The sequence below is a fragment of the Hemitrygon akajei genome, chromosome 9 (assembly GCF_048418815.1).
Source record: "Hemitrygon akajei chromosome 9, sHemAka1.3, whole genome shotgun sequence".
Lineage (NCBI taxonomy): Eukaryota > Metazoa > Chordata > Chondrichthyes > Myliobatiformes > Dasyatidae > Hemitrygon > Hemitrygon akajei.
This window is the reverse complement of record NC_133132.1, coordinates 20,978,979-20,989,653: the sequence shown is the minus strand read 5'-3', so window position 1 is coordinate 20,989,653 and position 10,675 is coordinate 20,978,979.

The following is a 10,675-nucleotide window of genomic DNA, read 5'->3' as shown; positions in this document are numbered from 1 at the left end:
AGATTATACATACAGGTAGTGCAATCCAAGTAATAGTTAGCCGACAGTTAACCAGCAGTTAACTGTTCAGCAAAGTGACCGCAGTAGGGAAAAAACTTCTCCAGTGCCTATTAGTCTTAGTCTGGAGGGATCTGAAGCGCCTACCAGACAGAAGCAGATCAAACAGTCCGTGCGCAGGATGGGAGGAGTCCTTTATGATGTTCCCCGCCCTCTTCTTCAACCTGGAAGAGTACAGGTCCACAATAGAGGGCAGGGAGGCTCCAATGATGCGCTCGGCAGTCCTCACTGTGCGCTGTAGTCTGGTTCTATCCTGCTTGGTGGCGGCTCCAAACCACACAATGATGGAGGTCCACAGGACAGACTCAATGACTGCAGTGTAGAACTGCAGCAGCAATTCCTGAGGCAGACCGTATTTCCTCAAGAGCCGCAGGAAATACATCCACTGCAAAGTGACTTTGCAAAATGCAAAGGGACTTCAAAATGCAGGTAGATTGGGAAAATCAGGTTGGTACTGGATCCCAGGAAGGGGAATTTCTAGAGTGCCTATGAGATGGCTTTTTAGAGCAGCTTGTGGTTGAGCCTAAGAGAGGATCATCTGTTCTGGACTGGGCATTGTGCAATGAACCAGAATTGATTAGAGAGCTTAAGGTAAAAGAATCCTTAGAGCAAATTGATCATAATACGATCAAATTCACCCCGAAATTTGAGAAGGAGAAGCCAAAGTTAGAAGTATCAGTATTACAGTGCAGTATCAGAGACATGAGAGGAGCTGGCCAGGGTCGATTGGAAAAGATCACTGTCAGGGTGATGGCAGAGCAGCAATGGCTGGAATTTCTGGGAATAATTCAGAAGGCACAGAATATATACATTACAAAGAGGAAGAAGTATTCTAATGGAAAGATGACACAACTATGGCTAACGAGAGAAGTCAAAGTTAACATAAAAGCCAAAGTGAGGGTATATAACAGATCAAAGATTTGTTGCAAAATTGAGGATTGGTAAGATTTTGTCTGTCATCCAACTAAAAAGGTCATTAAGAAGGCAAGGATGGTACAAAAAGTAAGCTATTAAAGAAGATCCCAAAGCTTTATTCAGATAAAGTTTAAAAGAGGGGTGAGGGTGGATATCAGACTGCAGGAAAACGATGCTGGAGAGATAGTAATGGGGGACAAGGAAATGGCAGACAAACTGAGTAAGTACTTTTTATCAGTCTTCACTGTGGAAGACACCAGCAGTGTGGTGGAAGTTCCAGATGTCAGGGGGCAAGAAGTGTGTGAAGTTACCATAACTAGAGAGAAGGTTCTTGGGAAACTGGGAGGACTGAAGGTAGATAAGCCACCTGGACCAGATGGTGTACACCCTGGTGTTCTGAAAGAGATGGCTGAAGAGATTGTAGAGGAATTAGTAATGATCTTTCAAGAATCACTAGATTCTGGAATGTTTCTGGAAGGCTGGAAAATTGTAAATGCCAGTCCAGTCTTCAAGAAGGGAGAGAGGCAGAAGGAAAGAAACTATAGGCTGGTTAATCTGAGGAACAGCACTAGTGACCGGCAGCCAACCAGAAAAGGCCCCTTTATCCCACTGGCTGCCTCCCGCCTGTCCATGCCAGTATCTCTCCCTGAACAACTCAGGATGTTACCTTGTTACGCAGCCTCATATGAGGCATCTTATCAAATGCCTTCTGAAGATCTGTGTAAATGACATCCACTGCCTCTCCTTTGTCCACCCTGCTTGTTACTTTCTCAAAGTACTCTAACAGATCTGCCAGACAAGATTTCCCTTGACAGAAACCATGCCGTCTTTGACTTACTTTATCATTAGACTCCAAGTACCCCAACACCTCATCCTTATAATAGACTCCAACACTTTCCCAACCACTGAGGTTAGCCTATAATTTCCTTTCTTTTCTTTACTTATCTCCTTTCTTAAAGAGTGGAGTGACATTTGCAAACTTGCAGTCCATCGGGACCATGCCAGAATCAAGGATTCTTGAAAGATCATGACCAATGTATCCGTTATCTCTTCAGCAACCTCTCTCAGGACTCTGGGATGTCGTCCATCTGGCCCAGGTGACTTATCCACCGTAAGACCTTTCAGTTTGCCTGGTACTTTTTCCTTTGTAATAGCAACAACACTCACTCCTGCTCCCTGACACTCACGGACCTCTGGCACACTGCTGGTGTCTTCCACAGTGAAGACTGATGCAAAGTACCCAATAGGTTGATCTGTCATTTCTTTGTCCCATGTTACTACCTCACCAGCATAATTTTCCAGTGGTCCAATATCAACTTTCACCTCCCTTTTACTCTTTATATAACTGAAAAAACTTTTAATATCCTGCTTTGTATTGTTGGCTAGTTTGTCCTCATATTTCATCTTTCCCTTCTTATACCTTTTTTTAATTGCCTTTTGTTGGATTTTAAAAGCTTCCAAATCATCCAACTTCCCACTCACCTTTGCTGCCTAATATGCAGCCCTTCTTTTGTCAGCCATGGTTGTCTACCCCTGCCATTTGAGAACTTCTTCCCTGTGGGACATATCTATCCTGCGCCTTGTGAACGATTCCCAGAAACTTCAGCCATCTCTGCTCTGCCGTCATCCCCACCAGTATCCTCCTCCAACCCACCTGGGCAAGCTCCTCTCTCGTCCCTCTGTAATTCCCTTTATTCCATTGTGATACTGATACATGTGAGTTATCTTCTCTCTCTCAAACTGCAGTATGAATTTAATCATATTATGATCACTGCCTCCTAAGGGTTCCTTTACATTAAGCACCCTAATAAGATCCGGGTTATTACACAACACCCAATCTACGATAGCCTTTCCCTGAGTAGGCTCAAGCACAGGCTGCTCTAAAAAGCCGTCTCGAAGACATTCAACAAATACCCTCTCGTGCCGATATCGGATTCCCATAACGTTCTTTTACCCTGATAGTTTCTTCACTCCACCCACAAAGATCAACACCCAATGGCCAGGCAGCCTGTCTCCGGGATCGCATCCACGATATCCTGAAGTGGGAGGGAGAACATCCAGAGGTCGTGGTACATACTGTTACAAACGACATAGGTAGGAAAAGGGAAGAGGTCCTGAAAGAAGAGTACAGGGAGTTAGGAAGGAAGTTGAGAAGCAGGACCCCAAAGGTAGTAATCTCAGGATTACTGCCTGTGCCACGCGACAGTGAGTATAGGAATAGAATGAGGTGGAGGGTAAATGCGTGGCTGAGGGATTGGAGCGGGGGCAGGGATTCAGATTTCTGGATCACTGGGACCTCTTTTGGGGCAGGCGTGAATACAAGGGGTATCAATATCCTGGTGGTGAGGTTTGCTCAGGCTACTGGGGAGAGTTTAAACTAGAATTGTTGGGGGGTGGGAGCTGAACTGAAGTGACGGAGGACAAGGCGGAGATTGGCTCACAAATAGAGAAAGCTTGGAGACAGTGCGAGAGGGAGGGTTGGCAGGTGATAGAGAAGGGACGCACTCTGACTGATGGTTTGAGATGCATCTACTTTAATGAAAGGAATGTTGTGAACAAAGCGGATGAGCTTAGAGCGTGGATCAGTACTTGGAGCTATGATGTTGTGGCCATGACAGAGACTTGGATGGATCAGGGTCAGGAATGGTTACTTCGAGTGTCAGGCTTTAGATGTTTCAGAAAGGACAGGGAGGGAGGCAAAAGAGGTGGGGGCATGGCACTGTTGATCAGAGATAGTGTCACGGCTGCAGAAAAGGTGGACGCCATGGAAGGATTGTCTACGGAGTCTCTGTGGGTGGAGGTTAGGAACAGGAATGGGTTAATAACTCTACTGGGTGTTTTTTATAGACCACCCAATAGTAACAAGGATATCAAGGAGCAGATAGGGAGACAGATTCTGGAGAGGTGTAATAATAACAGGGTTGTCGTGGTGGGAGATTTTAATTTCCCAGATATCGATTGGCATGTCCCTAGAGCGAGGGGTTTAGATGGGGTGGAGTTTGTTAGGTATGTTCAAGGTCTCTTTTTAAAAAAAAATATTTACTTATTTATTTATTGCTCAGCATAACAGAACTTTCAATTTCCAAATACACTTACATTTATTCCCCTCACAGGTATCAGCTTCCATCAAAATATAGACATCACCACAAGATCCTATACAAAAGCCCTTATTAGTATAGCACACCGGTTTACATCCACATACTGCAGAAAAGGTTGCCATGTTTATGAAAACTGTTAGTTTTTGAGTGTACCATACATGTCAAACAGTCCAAAGGAATGTATTCCATGGTTAATTTACGCCAACCAAAAAGTCCAGGGGCCTTATCAGATATCCAACAAAGTAAAATGTTCTTCCTCGCAGAAAAAGTCAAGATGTTAAAAAGTTTTTTTCTGACGTGCATTAATAATACGACTGCTGGGTAAGCCTATGAGAAAAGACACTGGGTCCAGTTCAAGCTCCATCTTCAGAATCTTTTCCATTTCATCCAAAATATCACTCCAGTATGCCTGAAGTTTGGGACAAATCCAAAAACAGTGGGTGAAAGTTCCAGTATTTACTTTATATTTAAAACACATTGGAGAACCCCCCGTCTTAAATTCAAGAGACGATCTGGAGTCAGATGGGCTCTATGCAGAATTCTGAGTTGCAATGCTATTACAAACTGAAATTTTCTTTGCATGATCACAGATGTCTTCCCATGTTTCAGCTGTAATTTCTACTCCCAGCTCTTCCTCCCAGACCCTTCCCAGCTGCTCAGCCTCTCCACAAGAACATTCCCTCAGGATGCTGTAAAAAGTACTAATGGAGACTTCACCCTTAGAACAAAACACCCTCTTTTCTATTTCAGAACTATAAAAATCAGTTAACAATGATGTTGTTTTCTGTATATAATCTCTTATCTGAAAGAAATGAAGACGATCCTTGTTGGGTATGTTAAATTTCTGTACTATTTGACTAAAAGACATCATCGTTCCTTCATCAAACAAATCTCCTAGATGGAAAATACCCTTAGAAATCCAGAATCCATTATGCTAGGCTGAAAGTCTGGACTGCCGGTTATTGGAGTGAAGGGTGATATTTTCACTGCAATGCCCTCAATTTGTCGCACTGCCCTCCAAGCCCTGACTGTATTAATTGTTATTGGATTGCGACAATATTCCTTAACTAGTTTCACCTTATTGAGGAAAGCAGATTAATAAGAGGGCATTTTGCTTATGAAGCTTCAATGTCCAGCCAAATTGAGGGGGGGTCCCTGCAAACCCAGTCAACCACATAAGATAAAAAGGAACTTACCGTAAGTGATATTTTTTGATCTCTGGAAAATCCAGACCCCCTAGACTACTGGGAAGCTGTAACTTAGACATTTTAATAAGGGTCTTTTGTTGTTCCAGATGAAAGAAACAAACCAGACAAACAAAACAAACAAAAAATATCTTTTTAAGTATTTGTTGGGTAAAAAAATGACTGGAATCATTCGTATTGGGTAGAGCAGACGAGGAAGAATGTTCATTTTGAGCAAGGATATTCAGCCAAGCCTAGAAATGGGAAGAGTGCTGCATCGCTCAAGATCCTGTCTGATTTTGCCAAATAACTGTAAAGTTAGCTTTGAACAATTAATCAAACGTAGGTGTGATAAATATGCCTAAGTAAACAAAACCTGTCTGCGACCATTTAAAGGGGAAAACACCCTGACTGTCAGGTACCTGCTGCAGATTCCCCAGAGGCATAGCCTCTGATTTAGTAAAGTCGATTTTATAACCTGAAAAGGCGCTAAATGAATTGATGCATTGTATAAGGTGGTGCACTGATATAGCAGGGTTTGATAAGAAATTTAGAACATCATCCGCATACAATGTAATTTTATGTGACTTTAGTCCTATGTCTGGAGCAGGTATTTTGGGGTCTCGCCAAATAGCCTCAGCCAATGGCTCGATCACCAGTGTGAAAAGTAGTGGTGACAAAGTGCTGGCTACCCCTCAGAATACTAGAATTATCCGACCTAATACCGTTAGTGAGAATCACAGCCAGAGGGTTGTTATAAAGAACCTTCACCAATAATAAAATTATTGCCCAAACCAAATTGTTCTGAAGTGGAAAAAGATACGGCCATTCGACACGATCAAAGGCCTTTTCTGCATCCAAGCCGTCCACTGCCTGTTGCTGACATGCCTGATTCACATTAAGTAATCTACTCATATTGTTGGATGATCTACGGCCTTTTACAAAACCCGTTTGACCCTCTTTTATGATAAAAGGTAACACAGTTTCTAATCGCAACGCTAAGGTTTTAGATAAGATTTTGAAGTCAACATTTAACAATGAAATAGGCCTGTAGGAGGCACAATCTTTCTTTCTTAATAATCCTTTCTTAAGAATTAGGGAGATATTAGCTTCTGTCAATGATGGTGGGAGGAGACCACAATTAAATGCATGATTGAACATGTTTAGCATAGGCTCTGATAATAATCCTGTGAACTCTTTATAGAATTCACTACCGAGTCCACCAGGACCAGGGAGGGGCCTTGCCACGTTGGAGCTGTCTCACAGCTTCCTGTATCTCATGTACAGATAACGGAGGGGCTCTTGTTCAGAAGAAAAGCCTGGGAGATCTAAATAAAAATTCTTAAACACAACATTAATCATTTTAGAATTACTAGTGACGGCTCCTGTCCCATCCCTAATTGAAGCAATAGTCTGAAAGGCATTTTTCTTTCTAGCTAAACAAGCCAAATACCTACCTGGTTTCTCACCATGTTCAAACAATCATTGTTTAACAAATGTCAATTTTCTTTTGGCTGCTTGTGTAAGTAAAGAGTTTAGTGTACAGCGTCGGGCTGTGATATTCTGTAACTGGCTGTAAAAGGCTTATTAATATAATCCTTTTCAGCTGCCGCAAGCCTTGCTTCCACTAGGCGCTGCTGTTCCGCAGCTTGTCGCTTCTTACTAGCAGAGTAGGAGATAATGTATCCTCTTGCATAGGCCTTAGTGTTTTCCTGGAGCATTGATGGATGACTAGCTGATTTGGAATTACTAGGAAAGTTTTGAATTTGGAAGTAAAGTAGTCTATAAATTTATTATCTTTTAGAATAAATGATTTCAGCCTCCAATGTCTAGATAGTGCTGAATTATCTTTGGGCTTAATATTTAAATATTCTGCTGCTTGGTCAGAAATAGCGATATTTCCAATTGTGCAGGATACAACTAAATCTAGGAGTATTTTGGGGGTTAGAAAAAAGTATGTTCTGGTGAACATTTGTGTGGATTAGAAAAGAATGTGAAGTCTTTGTCTGAGGGATGTAACAACCTCCAGATATCCACAATTCCTAGTTTTCCACATAAGCCCATGATTTGTTTGGACTGTGAGGAGAGCAATGGGGGACCACTAGGCACTCTGTCCATCAATGGGTCCATGAAACAATTAAAATCCTCACCTACAATAATGTTTTGTATTGAAAAGCTTGTAAGTTTGGAAAAAGCATCCATTAGGAATTTGAGAGGATGAGCTGGAGGGCAGTAAACATTGAGAATACTATATTCCTCTCCATATATTGAAGCCTTAACAATCACAAGTCTCCCATACTTATCCTTATTGCAGTCTAATAACTTAAAAGGTAAGTTCTTGCTAATTAAAATGGCCACCCCCCCCCCCACTCCTGGTATCAAAAGATGAAAAATAGACTTGATCAAATCCACTCTGTTGCAGTTTTAGATGTTCTCGATCATTTAAATGTGTCTCCTGCAATAAGGCTCTATCCACCCTTTCCTTTTTCAGGTTTAGTAGGATTTTCTTTCTCTTGTTTGGTGAATGACTCCCCTTAATGTTCCAAGTGCACAATTTTAATATATTACTGGTCATAACCCTTTATAACAATCATGTGACTTTGGAGGAGAAGAAACCCGACTTAAGATCAGCTGAGCAGCAATAAATAAATTTTTAAAAACACACAAAAAAACGAAGTGCCAAAAGTGCTGAACAAGAGGACTTACCCCACACTTAAAGGGGATATCTGACCCTCCTAGCACCTCATATTCTGCCCCACTGCCAATATGGCATTTAACATGGTCAAAAGTGAAAACAGCATAATTTATCAATCCACAGATTTGTTACCGTCATGTTTCAGCTCCTTCAGGCTGGAGCAGCACCGCTAATTTAAACAAATAATGAAACTGTATTAATCAAAACAAACACGTTACTCATCCTTGAAGATATCTTGCCATCGAGTAATGAAAAGGTAAAATAAAACAACCATTGAGCATGTTATCGTCCAGAACCAGGGCTACACAATGTATACATTCTTTAGCCCAACGTGTCCACAAAAGTTTTAGCTTTGTCAGGAGAATCAAATATCTTGCAGGTCCCATTGTAGGTGATTTTCAGCGCCACTGGGTATAGCATAAAGTACTGGATTCCAGATTCTCTCAGGCACTTCTTTACCTGGTCGAAATCCTTGCGCTTCTGAATAACGGCTGCCGAAAGGCCTTGAAAAAACATAAGCCTGGATCCCTCATATATTAAAGTCTGGGCATCATTCCCGCGGCATCTCGAAGCCTCCATCACTCTTTGCTTATCACCGAAATTACGGAACTGCACGAGGACGAGTCGAGGGCATTGGTCTGGGCCTGGTTTTGGAGCCAGTAGTGTTCAAAGTTTCTTGACACAATATGTAGATAAGCCTAAAAGAGTAGAGACTGTACTTGATCTGGTACTGGGAAATGGACCTGGTCGGGTGTCAGGTCTCTCAGTGGGAGAGCATTTTGGACATAGTGATCACAATTCTATCTCCTTTATCATAGCATTGGAGAGAGATAGGAACAGACAAGTTAGGAAAGTGTTTAATTGGAGTAAGGGGAAATATACAGAAGAAATCTGGCAAGTATTCAGGGGATATTTGCGTGGGGTTCTGCATAGGTATGTTCCAACGAACAGGGAAAGGATGGTAGGGTACAGGAACCGTGGTGTACAAAGGCTGTTGTAAATCTAGTCAAGAAGAAACGAAGAGCTTACGAAAGTTTCAAAAAGCTAGGTAATGATAGAGATCTAGAAGATTGTAAGACTAGCAAGAAGGAGTTTAAGAAAGAAATTAGGGGAGCCAGAAGGGGCCATGAGAAGGTCTTGGCAGACAAGATTAAGGAAAACCTCAAGTCATTCTACAAGTATGTGAAGAGCAAGAGGATAAGACATGAGAGAATAGGACCAATCAAGTGTGACAGTGGAAAAGTGTGTATGGAACCGGAGGAGATAGCAGAGGCACTTAATGAATACTTTGCTTCAGTATTCACTATGGAAAAGGATCTTGGTGATTGTAGTGATGAATTGCAGCAGACTGAAAAGCTTGAACATGTAGATATTAAGAAAGAGAATGTACTGGAGCTTTTGGAAATCATCAAGTTGGATAAGTCACCAGGACCAGACGAGATATACCCCAGACTATTGTGGGATGCAAGGAAGGAGATTGCTGAGCCTCTGGCGATGATCTTTGCATCAGCAATGGGGACAGGGGAGGTTCTGGAGGATTGGAGGGTTGCGGATGTTGTTCCCTTATTTAAAGAAAGGGAGTAGAGAGGGTTCCAGTGACGTCATCATCCAGAATGGCAGCTTAAGTCAATAGCTCCTCCAGAAAAAAGCTTATTTTGCCCCGTTAATCCATCAAATATAAGATCTTTTGAAAATATCTGAATTGATAAGGGGGGCAAGAATGGGAAAAAAGAATGGAGATTTTAAAAAAGGGTCACTGCGGAGCCTGTGGATAAGAGGGGTACAGCAAGCGGCTCTCCTACCCGAACGTGTGGTAGTGAGGCTGACAATGGGCCTCGTTCAGGTGAAGCGGTAAATATGATAAAAATTCTGGAAGAGATACGGGGATTTCAAAAAGATATAAAACAGCAACTAAATGATATCAAGTCAGAGCTCACCAACAACGTCAATCAAAAAATAGCGGTGGCAGAGACACAAATTGAGAAGGTGTCCATTGGAAGATCGCGTGCAAAACGTGGAACGGATACTAAGTAAGATGATAAAAATATTAAATCAAAAAGAAAGTAAACTGCTTGACCAGGAGGGAAGATCACAGTGGAAAAATATCAGGATATGCAATGTTCCCAAAGGAGCGGAGGGTTTGTCTATGACGGAGTTTGTACGAAAGTTGCTGCGGGACACGCTGGAGATTCCCTCGACTATGGATGTTGAAATTGAGAGGGCGCATCGTACGCTCGCCCCGCAGCCTACTGGAGACAGAGAATAGTAATTTCTCAATTTCACGCTCAATAGTAATTAGATTCCTTCGATACAATACCAAGGCAGAGATTCTACGAAGGGCCTGGGGAAAGAAGAGGGTGTTTTTGGATGGTAAATTAATATATTTCTAAAGGGATTACACCCCCCCCCCCCGCAGAAATGTAAAGAATACTCTGAAGTAAAGCGAATATTAAAGTAAGGAAAGATTTGATTCCAAACTCCATACCCTGCTAAACTGTCAGTGTTTTATGACGATGGGATCCAACTGTATGAGACAGTGGAAGAGGCGACTACAGACATGAAAGCCAGAGGATTGCCCGTCAGTGTGATAAAACTGAGGGAAAGCCTGGCTGAGCAGTTATCCTGCTTGGGAAATAGTGAGAGAATTGAGAAAGCAGGGGACGGAAGGAGGGCAAGAGAAATATATTAGGAGGAGACTGAGAGTTTTCCAAAGACAGCCCTCACCC